We start from the raw sequence: 15024 nt of genomic DNA on the forward strand, positions 1-15024 counted from the left end.
TTATGATGAAATAAACTTGATAGGTCCTGGTGACTCACACCTGTAGTCCTAGCTGCTCAGGAGGCTGAGTTATAAGGATAGATAAGTGTTTTTAACTACCTTGGGTAGGAAGGTTTATGAAACTTCCAGCAAAAATCTGGAAGTACAAGTATGGCTTAAATGGATGAGTAGTAGAATTCAATGAAAAAGCCAAGCACGAACAGAAGTCTCTGAGTTCAATCTCCAGTACTAGCACACACATACACACACCACCACTACCACCACCACAACCACCACCACCACAACCATTACCAACAACAAAAACAACAACACAAGTACAATGCTGCTAAAGCTCGGAGCATCATCTAGTAGAAATCTCAGAGCAGTGAATGATAAAATTACAACTATACAAACATTTCCCTCATTCTATTGGTTTCTTCTTAATAAACCCTAAAATCCTGTCCTCAACTTCCCTGAGTTCATGACTCTACTCTGGCCATATAGACCTGTCCCCTATGTACCCTGTCTTCCAATTTCAATGACTTTCTTTACCTAACCAATATGTCATTTCTTCCTTTGCACATACCAAACTCATAATCACCCAACATGAGCCACACAGTATTAGTTCCTTCTAAAGAATTCTTTTCTTTTCCTTCTAAAGTATTCTTTGTTTCTTGTGTGTGTGTGTGTGTGTGTGTGTTTGTGTGTGTGTTTGTGTGTGTGTGTGTGTGAGAGAGAGAGAGACAGAGAGACAGAGTGAGACAGAGACAGAGACAGAGAGAGAGACAGAGAGAGACAGAGAGGGAGAGAGGGAGAGAGTTTATTCATATTACATGTTGCATGGAGTGTTTTAGAGCAAACACATGGGGAGAGTCTGTCTCCTCTAATAGATTAAGAGTTCTTGAAGCCAAAGTCTTGCCTTCTTCATTGTATTCTCACTGCCAAACTCAGTTTGAATGCTCATGACTCACTTGTTGAATTTGTGGTAAAGCCCATGTTTCTCTCATCATTCCAGCAGAGTCCCTCAATTAAGAAAAAGTGCTTGACCTCCAGGCAACCTGGATATCCGCTCCAGGAAGTGAATTGCTGCCTTTCAATATTGAAGCTATTAGCACTCAGTTCTGTTCCAGGAACACATCGAAAGCATGTGCATAGTTACTTGGCTTTGATTGGTTTCCCAAATAAGAATATTAAGGAGAATAGGAAACATGTTAGTTGCCTAGATGAGGTAAACCTTTTATGAGGGAAAGGAGCTGCCTTGGTACATACACTAGGTGAAGTGAATCTGGGCTACTACTGCGCTGTGATCAGAATGACTTAACCAGTGAAATTTCTGAAGATTATGACTGAATCACAGTTAAGCTATTCTAAGTCATCCTTTGTGTTGTTGAATTTGACAGAGAGCTGGTTATTCTTTCCATTGATTATTACATAGAGATCCCACATTCTATTTACAAAAATAGTGTGAAGATGTAAGTGCTCGAGTGAGGATAGACTAGAAAGTAAACCTACGATCATGGTACCATAATAACATTTGTTTCTTTAAGATCTCAAGAAGGACTAGACTAGGAGGAATAAAGAGCCTAGGATGGTATAATAGTGACAATGCCAGACTCAGTCTGTTGAGAGAATTCACCCTTTCGTGAGCTTCTCAGACCATGGCAGCAGGATATGTATACCCCTCATGGTGAGAGCTGCATAAGGGACTCTGCCTTAATGTCATCCCCAATTCAATCAACTTTCATTTAGTGTTTTTACATTCCAGGACTCATACTACACACTGTGAACAAAGCACTAAGGAAAACAGAGGCTTGGCCCTTGGAGAGAGTCCTAAATGTAGGTGGATAGCAGCTCAGAGTCTGTGGCCAAGCTCCTGGCTTGGTGACTTACTGGCAGTGAAATCTTCTACTAGTTACTTTGACCTATGCTTCAGTCTTCCCATTTGTGACTTATTTAGAAACAGGAAATAATTGGATTATTTTGAGTTAGTAAAGCACAAGAATAAACTACTAACTACATTAAAGACAATCATGTAAGTATATATGTATACATATGAATATATATATACACAAATATATTTATATATATGGAGAGAGGAGAGAGAGAGAGAGAGAGAGAGAGAGAGAGAGAGAGAGGGGGGGGGTATATGTGTGGCTGTCTGTTTCTCTTCTTTGCCATCTATAACCTAGTAGAGGAAATGAGCATATTACCAGAAGGCTTTCATGTGATAGGCTCAGAGAAATATCCATGAAGTGTAGAATAAAATATCATGGCTTCATGAATGGCGACTTAAATTTCAAGCAGCATAGCAATTGTGACTTTGTATTATGTTAATATATAAACTTAATCTGTGTAAGTTTCTATTCCATTACTATAAAATAGAGAGTAGTGAAGGGTCTCTCTCACTCTCATTATCAATTTACATGCCAATAAATATCAATAACAGGGTCCCAAATGTCTAAAACAGAAAAGAGAACATTGTGTTTAATGTGGTTTGTATACTATATGTAGCAACACTAGAAGGCAGATGATGTGTAGAAATGGCTTGAATATTCACAATTATGGCAGGGAGTCACCTTAGCTGGGAAGGCTACTGCCAAAAATGAGAAACATAGACAGAACACAGGGCCATGACCAGACTATAAAAACATTCCTGTTGTTTATGAGTTAATATTAACTGTTCATGAGTGAAACTGTTAGTCCTAGGAGTCCGGTTTTTCTTCCTCATCCCTTTATCCCTTTTCAAGACAGCCAGCTTTCCAGTGAAATTCACATTCTAGATAAGACCCTGGCTGCACGGGTAAGATAGCAGACATCAAGGCCTGTGGATGATGTAAGTTACGGCCAAATCATAACCTCTGCTCTGCATCCTGTTCAACAGAGATATGACATTTATATTAATATTTGGTTAAGTTTCTCAATTAGTGATCAAGGAACTCAAGATCACACTTCACAGTGAGGTGATGTAATTTACTTTTTCACCTCATGTTTGCATTGTGAATCTTTCAGAGGACAGAATGACAGAATCTTGCCAGGCAATAATATCTCCAAGAAGAATTGCTGTGAGAGGAAGATTTTTTTTCTTTAATAGAGTCAGAAAAATAGTGCATTTCATATACATTTTGAAACACTTTACTGTGGGAAGAGCTGACCTGTGGGGAGGGATTTAGGTCTTTTTCAAGCTCTTAGAGTTCCTTGTGGGTGGGTATAGCTTTAATGTGGTAAATAACAGGACTGGGAATCCTGGACTTTTGAGCTGTAAATTCCTGGACTTTTGAGCTGTAAAACCTTTGCAAATAATGAGATAAGATCCTCCACAAAACCTCCTAATTTCCATTGCTTTACTAAGAAAGTGAATTTCATTTTAGTTTTTCCTAAAATAAAGTCTTCCATTTAATGGCAATTTTTTAACACTCAGAAGTTTTCAGTTTGGCCACTTTAGTGTCATTTTAAATCAGCTTTAGTACTGCTAAACAGACAGTCACTGTTTGGGGAAAAACATTTCCTCTGATCCCTTTCACAAGAGGGTGGATATATTTTTACTTAACTCTGAAAAAAAACCCCATCTTTTTCTATTTGCCTTAATTAAATTTTCCTTTAATTAGAGTCTTAAAATAACATTTCCACTGCTGCGCTTGCAAACACGTTGGGTTTTCTTGGTAACATTTATACATATTACTTTGCTTGTTCTGTAGCCACAAGAGTAGCTTTCCTTTCAGCTTTCTCCTCCCTCTAGTTGTAGCCAAAAATTAAGTGCTAATCTTGCATTTCAGGCAGACATCTTACTTGCTTCTCAAGCTCTTAGCCAGCGGCCATTTCTATCAGGGTGTTCTAAAATGCCTTTTTAGAGCCAAGCTACAGAATGGGAAATAGATTGTATAAAATCTAGGCATATCAAGCCCTGCTTTCTTCTAGTTGGGCGGAAAGCATTTTTTTCCCTCTAAGTATAAACCAGGAAAGACCTTTTCCTGAATCTCTAGCAGCATCGTGGTACATTTTGCCATTATCTTGGTATTTTTTTTTTTTTTAAAGCTCCATCAACTGCACTTCCAGGTAAACATGGCTGCTCTTATCTCATCCTGCCTTCAGTCACAGGGCAACTCCTGTGCCCATCTCTGTCCTTTGCTCCTGGAGCACACATCTATGTGTTTTCTAATTTAAAAGAGGATTTCTCTGCATCCTACAAAGTGAAGCTTAAGTCATGTAGAGGTAACCCAAGACCACACAAAGGACCACAGGTGTAGGCTATTTCTTCAGAGCCTGACTAGTCCTGTAATCAGCTGCCACCAAGGGTGTTTGGCAAAAGACTGAAAGACCAGCAGGGGGTGGGAAAGCTTTCTAGTAGTGAAAGAAAGAGGCTGAGGGTGGGGAAGGCCTTAGGTATGTTCTATTTGAAATGTTTTGGCACAAGAAGACAGAGCAGCTAACTGGAAGAAGGAAAACTGATGTGACTATCTGGAAAGCATGCTTTCTGTTTGTACCTGAGGTGATACAGAAGATTGGGTGAGAGAAAAACACAGATACTGGCAATGACTGACCAAGGACTACCCCTTCTGTACCCAGTACCCTGCTTTAAGGGTTAGCTTTCCGGAGTCCCATGAAAATCAGAGTATATTCTCCTATGTAGTCTGGCTTTTGTTTATCTGTGAATTTGCCTCTTAGTCTATAGAAAGATGTTCTAGTAAAGTGTAGAGTTGAACTGTCCAGGACAGACACTAGCTTTAAATAGCTACTGAGCATTTGATGTACAGTTAGCCTGAAATATACCATGCTACACAAAGGGCTCTGAATTCAAAATCTCCACATGAAATTAGAAAATGGAGGCAATGGTGGTTTTTGCCTATAATCCTAGCTACTCAGGCAGCTGAGACTTGAGGATTGCAGTTCAAGGCCAGCCTAGGCAGGAAAGTCTGTGAAACTGTTATCTCCATCAATCTATCAGACAAAAAAAAGAAACATGAACAACAAAACCCTAAAGTTGATCTCTGGGCTCAAGTTCTGGTAGAGTGTTAGTTTGGCACAGAAAAGGTCAGAGTTGGCTCCCAGGCTCTATGTTCAAGCCATAGGACCAACACACACACACACACACACACACACACACACACACACACACACACACACACACACACGTTTTCCTTTTTCTTTTTTGTCAGTCATGAAGCTTGAACTCTGGGACTGGGCTCTGTGCCTGAGCTCTTCAGCTCAAGGCTACTGCCCAACTTCTGGGCCCGGGGGTTGTCCCTGATTTCTTCAGCTCCCTCCCATTTTCTGGTGGTTAATTGGAAATAAGAATCTCACAGACTTGAGTGCCTGGACTGGCTTTGAACTGCAATCCTCAGCTCTCAGCCTCCTGAGGAGCTAAGATTATAGGCGTGAGCCATTGTACCCAGCTTATATTGCATCTTTTTGAGCCATTCATCTACTGAAAGGCATCTGGGTTGGTTCCACATCTTAGTCAAACACCTGTAGAAAACCAAAGTTGGATCTTTATTTGCACTCTGCACCAGGATCAACTACAAATGAATCAAAGAGCTTGAGGTAAAAGTAGGTACTCGGAAAACTTTACAGGAAGAAATAGACACAGTTGGGCTCTTCACCACAGGTCAAAACTTTCTTAATAAAGGCCCAGAAACACAACAAATCAAAGAACGTTTGCACAAATGGGACCGCATTAAACTGTAGAGCTCTATATGGCAAAGGATATAGCCAGCAAGTTAAGTAGAAAGCCCACAGAGTGGGAGAAGATCTTCACTAGCCATACAACAGACAAAGGCCTCATATCTAAGATATATCTACAGCTCAAAAAATTGAATTTTTCAAAACAAATCCACAAAGAAACAACCATCTCATTAAAGGGTGTGCTAAAGACTTAAAGAGAGTCTTCTCTGAAGAGGAAAAAGAATTGTCAATAGACACATGAAGAAACACTCCACATCTCTGGCCATAAAAGAAACGCAAATCAAAACAATGTTGAGATTCCACCTCACTCCAGTTAGAATGACCATAATCAAGAAATCTAATAACAGATGCTGGCAGGGATGTGGCCAGGAGGGATCACTACTACATTGTTGGTGAGAGTGTAAACTCCTTCAACCACTATGGAAAGCAGTATGGCAGTTCCTCAAAAGACTAAACATAGAGCTCCCCTGTGACTCAGTAATCCCACTCTTGGGCATTTACTCAAATTTTCAGAAACAAGGCCATACTTAACCTACCAGCACAACGATCTTCATTGCAGTATTATTTACCATAGCTAAGGTATGTATGGCCATTTTAAGGGGTTGCAGTGCATTCATCAAAGCTTTTGTTTTCATATAATTCCTTTGTGGTGCATATTGTTTGAAAACAAGCTTTAAGAAGAAAATCCAATTTTAATGCTTTTTAACTATCCACTATTGTCTTCCATGAATATTTGTTGTATTGGCTCAACAATGAAAAACTGTAGCAAGTCTCAAAAGGTTCAGATTACTGAAAGGATGGCTGTAGATGAAAATAGCCTGCTAGTTTATTTCCAGCTGCTGGGGTATTGCTTTACGTTTCTCACAGAAACAGGCTTTAATTACAGAGCAAAGAATAAACTGAACTTGATTTTTCCTTAGGAAGACTGACATTTCAGTCTCTCCCACCAAATTCTCATTGATGTTGATGTAAGAGGAAGAGAAGATTCAGAATACAAAGGAGTTTTGTGCTACTGACCATTTAAAAGTGTCCTTTGTCTCTCAAACTTAACTGTTTTGATGTGGAAGTCAATGCAAGATTTAAAAAAAAAATTCCAACACAGCATTCCCTTTTTTTGTGATCATTTTTGTGGTTGTGCTTGAGAAAACAGCCACAGTTAAGACAATGGATGTTTTTTGAGCTATTTGAAGAAACAGGAAAACAAAGCCAACAAAACTGACCACTACCCATATTTATGCTTAGCAAAAAACACCATTTATGGTAATTTTAGCTGCATTGTCTACACATCTAAACATATTTGGAAGATATCTGATGATTTTACATTTAAATGAGAAAGGAAAGCCAACATTTGAAGTTACTAGTGATATCTAACCCCCTCCATTCCATTTGAGATTAATGAAATTCATGTGTAGTATATTTGTGTGTACAGAGGAAAGAAAGAGACAGACACACAGATACATATATATATAGAGAGAAAACAAGCAAACAAGAAAGAAGCAAGCAAGAAGGTATTTAGGGTGAACATTCAGAAGTAAAGAAAAGTCAGGGACTCTTTTCCCATACTAAAGAACTTCATAACAATCCTTAGAGGCATATTCCTTTAAGATGGTAAACATCTGCTATAAGCGAGATAAAGATTGTTGGCAGTTAAGGATAACATGTAAATAGAAGGAGAGCCTTACTAAAACAATTCTTAAGTACTCAGATAAAGGGACCGTGTTGGGAATGGTCATGAACAGAGCAATCCAAGTAGAGTTCTTCACAGAGAACTATAACTGGCTGGAAATATTCTCAGATTTTGCCTACAAATGCCAGCCTCTCATTTCATTGGCTTGAAGCCTTACTTTAGTCTACTTTCTTCTGTGTTGTCACAAATCCCAACAAGATAAAAGGGTGAGGAACAGAAAGAGAAAGGGAAAGGGAGAGAATCTTTCATCAACTACTAAACTGGAGCTTTTTATAAAACATTGCTTTCCAAAATGAGAGGACAGTGAAATCAAACATGATCTTTAAGAAAATAAAAAGGCAATATGAAAAAAAATGTTCTCAGAGTCCACACAATTTTGGCATTCCTCAAGAGAGTGTGAGTTTGGCTGAATGATAGCAGAACCCCAAAACAAAAATTCACTCCCAAGACAACTTAAGCCAATTCTTGGCTTCCTCAAATTTGCATCATCTCAAGTGTACAGAAGGAAAGCTTTAAATAACTTGTGAAAATGGCAAAGCATAATTTCAGATTTCAAAACATTTCAGTGTGAAGCAACCCAAAGAAGCAGCATTGAAATCATCATTCTCTCCAAGCAGTGACCCCCTCCCTTGCTCTGTGGTAAGATGCTAAGATACAAGACCATAGGAACCCTCCCCTATTTTTAGAGAGTATCTCATTTATTCCTTTCTTTTCTAGTTTTAAAATTAAGTAGCGGGTCCTTTCATGAATTAGTAGAAAATTCAGAAGATAAAGACAATCACTTCCATAGATGGTAGGAGAATCATGGTTGCAAGATACTCAATATTGAAGCCCATTTTAATGATAATTTCTTACAGAAAATTCAGCAAGGCTAGAATTATGTCCAACTAGGTTTTAGTTTATGTGACATGGTTGCATTAGAGCATGAGCTTCAGAGCTGAATTTAATAGTAAGGTAACAAAACAAAGCAAATATTGGAGACAAGCAGTGACAGTCTTAGTGTAATTTAAGTAAGTGACTATGATCTAGAGTAAGTTTGACTACACAGTTACTAAAAAGGCTGAGGATCCCAGCTTTCCAGTTTCCACACAAGTCACAGGCACATGAGATCCTCAAAGAAAGTATTCAAGAGAGTCTCACAAAAAAGTCAAATGAAGTAGACGTTTTAGCAAAGCTTTATTTTAGTAAAATAAGACAAAGTAGGGAAAAATAGGCAAAGAAAAACAATTCCTGCTTCCTCTGTGGGAAATGGAAGTGAAGAATCCAAATGGTGGCTCTTATCAACAATCTCTGTACTTTATAAGTTAGGGAGTTGGGTGGGGTAGATGCATCGTGTTGCCTAGCAACACCTAATTATTAGAGACAATGAATCTGGATGATTTTATTACTCCAACCACAGGGACAATAAGCGTGAGCCTCAGATTTGACTTCCAGTTTTCCGTCTGTCTTCCCTAAGTGTGTGCAGCTTTTTCACATCACAGAGAAGGCAGAAGCAGAAGGATTATGTCTGACTCCCTCATTCTTGTAACTTCACATCTGAAAGGAGAAGATTGTAGCAGGAAAGCTTCTCTCTTTGCTTTTCATTTTTTACTTTTTGATTCTTTGACCCTTTCATATTGATTTTTATTTCTCCTGTTGCTTCATCAGTCTTCCCTGAATATAAGATTTCTAGGTCAACTGATCTCAGGATTTATGATCTTCAGATCCTGCCTGTCATTACCAGCGAATTGGATGGACCCACTCCAGCCTCTACCCATGAGAGAACAGAACTCTAGGAAAGAAACTTGAATTCTGACTTCTCAAATTCACAGTTGCTGGAATGACATAATTACTTGGTTCACTAGGCTATCTTAGCTCAAATCATGCTATTGGTATTTTAATCTGTACCCTATCTGTTTTACTTGTTATATTACCAGTTTTGCACTCAACCCAAAACAGAGAGGCTGGCTAGATACCACCGTATTGATGCTGAGGTCAAAAAAGTCCTGAAATTCCTTTGAGCCATCAGTTGAAAGACTTCCTATTTCTGAGCTTAACACATTAAAAGAGTTTTAATTACTATCCTGCTATGATAGACTTGCCTATTTTGCCAGTCAAATCTCGAGGCTCAGAAATAGGATCGTTTTTAAGTCTATAAGTAATACCTCTAGAGAAAGGCACAAGTGCTGAAATTCTTTGAAATTTGCATGATTTAAACCCGTGACTTAACACATACATTACAAATGCTTTGATGAGATACCTTATCAGAACAATTTCTCTTCTATTTAATAATATATAGCTTGTGAAGTCATTTGTCACAATGTCTTATATGAGCAAAAATAGAAATACCAACTTGACCAGAAATACCAGTCCACTCTTTGACTTTATATAACTGTCAGGAAGATATCTCTTAATTTTGAATCTTAGGTATGACTCTTTGGGATATAAAATTTTCTTTTCTTTTCTTTTTTAATATTCTTTTTAATGTAATTAATAGAAGGGTTACAGTTATATTCACCAGATTGAAGTTACTTCACATTGGTACCCTTCTCATGTTTTTGTACCCATTTCCCCCCCCCATCTTGATTTTTCTTTTCTTTTTTTTTTCTTTCCTTTTTTCTTTTTTGTCAGTCCTGGAGCTTGAACTTGGGGCCTGGGCACTGTCCTTGGGCTTTTGCAAGGCTAGCATTCTACCACTTAATCCACAGCACCACTTCTATTTTTTTCTTTCTTTCTGTGTACCTGGTACTGAGGAATTGAACCCTAGGGCTTCGTGCATGTGAGGCAGGCACTCTATCACTAGGCCATGTTCCTTGTCTACACAAAGGAAAGGAAACTATTCATGAAATCTGTAGATGTATTTGTAGCTATTCTTTTTCTTTGTCATTGAGATTTACATTTCTCAGAAAGTTGCTTTCTTTCTGTTCTCTTACTCAAGAAGAAAGTATACACAAATAGTATTTTGTTTCTGTCATTAATCCTCTGGAAAGCCAGCACTATATAGGAGAACCTGAGCCCTAAAAAACTTGTTAATAACTATTTAGCATCTGTCCTAGGGAAATCTCAAAGTTAGAGCTTTTTCTCATCAATATTTTTCTGTATTTGCATGATAGCTACACAGGAAAATTCTTCATAGAGTGTAATTGTCCTGAGGAGTGAGAGGCATCAGAGAAAAATTCTCTACAAAATGCTTGCAACTTTTCTATAGATCTCAAAGTATTTCAATTTACAAAGCTTGTTTTCACTTATGGTGTTCCCCATCCGTCACTCCTCTTCCCTTGGCCTACTAATATCAAGAGTCATTGTAACCACTAAAGACATCTATTTCCCTAATCTTCCTAGAAACCTTCATCGCAAGGTGACTGAAATATATCAGACTTCAAATATGATATCTCAGTTGTCAGTTTGTTTTACTTTTAATAATATGATACTGCATTGGCAAAGGAGAATGTCCTCAGAATCTGATTTTCAGGGCTGCAAGAAACTTGGGGGACTGGATTACTTTCTTTGCTTTATGTATGAGAAACTGCAGTCTAATAAAATAAAGTGATTTGACCCAAACCAAAAAATACTAAAAGATCGTCTCAGAGGGAGCTGCTCTGCTGAACTTTTACTTACAGACCTCTAGTAATCATATAGATTATAGAAATTCAAATACCTTCCTTTCATGAGGACTTTTATTTCAAAAAATAACTGCTTCTTGCTTTATAATGTATGAGTATGGAAAACCATAACACTTCTCTCTTGGCCATCTGGCTCAAGCACCGTATGCTACTACTTCTGAAGGACTTCCTAGAAAGAGTAAGGTTGAAGAGGTTTTGTCTTGTTTTTTTTTTTTTTTTTTTTTTTTACTTAGCATCAGCACATCAGAACAGGTATGAGTTATCTTAAGGAGAAGGAAAGATTTTTGTTGTGACTCCTCTGCAACATGAAGTTGGAGAATGAATCCAAAGGCAAAGAATGAATTGAAAAAGTGGGAGGATATACAGAGGCAAAAGTCAGAATTTCAGCAGGATTTTTTTCTTTTCATTTTACTTTCCTGGTGCCAAAATACATTGACATCCGTTAACAGGTTAACAAATGGCTTACCACAGAGAAAGGCTGAACAAATGCAGCAGTGATACTCACTAGACACCATGTTAGAAATGGACTATGTAACAGTGATTGGGGATGAGAGGGAAAACCTGGGAGAGAGTGAGGGAAAGGGTGACATTTTCCAAAACAAATGCATTCTTTACCTGACTTATGTAACTGTAACCCATTATAATACTAATCAAATATTTTAAAAAGGATTTCCAATATCATATGGAATATAGATAATTTTTTAAATGGGCTAATAGACAAATACAAACATGCCTAGGAAAATGTGCTGTGGTTCCATGAGATGTCATTAACTGTAGAAATTTGGTGAAGAGCATCATAGAAGTATATGGGCTAGCTTTATATCCTTTCAGTTAATCTGAAATTGTTCCAAAATAAAGAAAATTATCAGCTGTAAGCTTTGTTTTTAGTTTTAAAACATGGCTTTCCAAATTAATATGTTTTTCTCACAATATCTGCATTTCTTCCTCATCTCATTGCATCTTCTACTTAACTATTCTTCTTTCCCCAGTTTTTCTTTCCCTTTCTAGTTACCCTGCTCTACTTGCTTTCCTTCTAGGTTTTCTGCCAACATCAAACTACAACTAGGATTCCCTTCTGAGTCATGACTTTTCTCATGATTTCTGTTGCATTAGCATTCTGCTCACTCATGCTTTCTTGACTTCTTTCCCTCACTTTCTCCTTGGGACATAAGTTTGCATGCATGCATGCATGCAAGTGTGCATACGTGTGTGTGTGTGTGTGTGTGTGTGTGTATAGCTTGAACTCAGGGCTTCACAGTTGTTAGACAACCCATTCATTCCCCTTCCTTACTTTTTAAACTACATAAGGAATTGATAGTTTACAATGCTTCTTCAAACCTACAATGATATTTGTTCTTTTATAATATATGAGTGAATTAGTAATAATTATCAGCCTTGTTTAACAAGAAACACTGGGAGTTCAGAGAGGATACATTATGTAAAAGATTTTGCCTAATATCATTTATCGTTAGTACTAGAGCTTCAATTTAACTTTAAAACTGTTGACTGTCTCAACCATGTCACACTACTTTCAAGTTAATTAAAAAATTTTCTGCTTCTACATCTTCCTACTAATTAAAAATTTGAAAGTGGAGTTTTAAGACAAAAAATAACTTGGACTCTTGACATGGCATAAGACATAACAACTAGATGAAAAACTTAACACCATTTGCTAGAGTTAAACCAATAAACTCATCTCAAATGTGGAAGTGAGGTCAGGTTCTCTTGCTGAATTTCATACTCAGAAAAGACTAAAGAAAAGCAGGTCACCTATCTAGTCTGCACAATTCACAGATCCAGAAATTTGTAATTAAGAGGTCCCAGAGGATCCAAATCCACAGCTTTTCTCCAGAAAAGAGACAGGTTTTCCAACTCCCTTGAACGATTTGCTACTGAATTTTGATTGTTACCATAGCCTATTCTAGACTAGCCTGACTGTCAGTTCGGAGCCCATGATCACTTAGTTTCTCACTTAGGTTTCTTTAGGTGGCAAACTATGTGGTCTCTAGTGATATCAGCCAGGTGGACCATGTCAAGTCACTGATCTATCAAAAGAGAACCAGATCTAGAAATATATGTTTATTATTATTAATATAACTATAGGTGAACTCACTCTTTTCTCAGAGCACATCTATGCTCGTAAATAGAAGGAAGCCTACCGTGCTGGTAGGAAAAGAGATGATACAAAAGGTGAAGAGTAAAAAACACAACAATGCCTTAACGTCGTTATCATATATATTTTATGATTTCAATGGATTCATGTGCTTCACTTTAAACTTAAAAACAAGAAAGGGAGAACAAGGAGTCGCAAAGCAGGCCTAATAAATACAATGCTATATTTAGTTCTAAAATATCTATTGAAATGGAGAATGGAGAGGAATGATTGGTGAAGCTGGTCATAACACTCAACGTGCATAGGTGAACCAGGAACTGAGAAAATTGAAGTGAGAAAGGGGTTGGGATACATGCAGGGAGAAAGGCGGCAGTGGAAAGAGAGTCTAGGAAACTGATCCAGATGCACTGCATGTATAAATGGACATGTTCAACTGAAACTTTTGCACAGCTATTTAAAGATAGGATAAATAAATAATTTGAAACTCTTTGCATAGCTATTTAAAGATAGGACAAATGAATAAATTTACAAATGGAAGAAGAAAGGAAGAAAAGAAGGAGAAGAAAAGAAGGAGAAAAAAGGAAGGAAGGCAGGAAAGAAGGAAGGAAGGAAGGAAGGAAGGAAGAAGGAAAGGAAAGAAGGAAGGAAGGAAGTCTGTTCCATGAGGACCAGCCCATGAAAGGTAAAGGAGCAGCCCAAATAAAACTGGAGGGTCATGGAAGTGTTCCCTTTGTTTGGAAGCAAAGTATACATCTGTCAAATTTTAAGAACTAAGACTTTGAAACAACTATCATGTATTATATGTCCTTATACATGTATAAAGATATTTCAAGAGTCCTTTGCCCCATTAAATTATGGAGTTATTTAATCCTCCTCCCAAATGCCTGCTGTCTGAAGCACAGTTCTATTCACTCATTGGTACAGAACTTTGAACTCTAGGAAATACATGAAAGTTAACAAAAGTTAAAATTTGTTTTAAAATAAAGGACAAGCAAAAAAAAAAGAGAATATTATCACTAGAACTCAACCATTACGTGTAACCTTTCCTCCTTTCCTTGCATACAAAGTAGAAAAAGAGTCTGTCAAGGCAATCAGTACAAAGGCCTCCCTCCTGCGAAGGTTCCAATCGTTCATCATGGTCTTGATAGTGTTATGGACCATTACCTCTAGAAGACAGAGAACAGCCTGATTGTTCCCTGGAGGTATACACTGGAAGGGTTCATCCAGTCCATAGAACTATGCATGGAGCTCATGCAGGCTATAGGGTGTCTCTAATTGGGTCTGGGGACTGATCTGGCTCCCAGTCTACCTAGCAATCTTGAGAGTTTCGTAGCTCTTCTAGAGACATCTTATTAACCCCTGAACAAGGCTCTCCAGGTAGTGCCCTTTCTTGATAACTCTAGAGTCTAGTGGGAGCTCTGCTTATTTTTTTTCAATAACTCTTTACTGTTTTGTCTCTCCTTGTGTCCTTGGACTCATTTTCTAGACAATAGAGACAAAGGACTGTATCCAGTTGTTGCAGATTTCTAGTAACAGTACTTGAGGAAACTCAGGGACAGAGACGTATTTGAGGACTATAGCTCCTAAGACAGTACTTGAAGTCACACTTGTTTGTGGTAAGATAACATAAACAGAAAGTAAACATTCTCTTTACAGACATTATCATTCACATGGAATATTTCTAGTTAGAAGAATTGCATAGAATCACACTAAACTATCAATTCTTCTTGAATACTCATTGGCTTCCAAAAATGCAAGAAAAGTCAACTCTGTATTTCAAGATGCTGTTTTCTGTTTAGATATTCTTTTCCATTTTCATTCTGTTTTTTTCTCATATAGTTTAAATTCTACGAGAAATGTAATTTGAGTCTCTGACAGCCAAAGCCAGCTGTGTTTGTTGGTAAGAATGAGAAAGAAACAATATTTACTAGAAAAAGCAAACTGAGATTTAGAGGAAGGGGATT

The sequence above is a fragment of the Megascapheus bottae genome, chromosome 3 (genome assembly GCF_031878675.1).
Source record: "Megascapheus bottae isolate mThoBot1 chromosome 3, mThoBot2.hap1, whole genome shotgun sequence".
Lineage (NCBI taxonomy): Eukaryota > Metazoa > Chordata > Mammalia > Rodentia > Geomyidae > Megascapheus > Megascapheus bottae.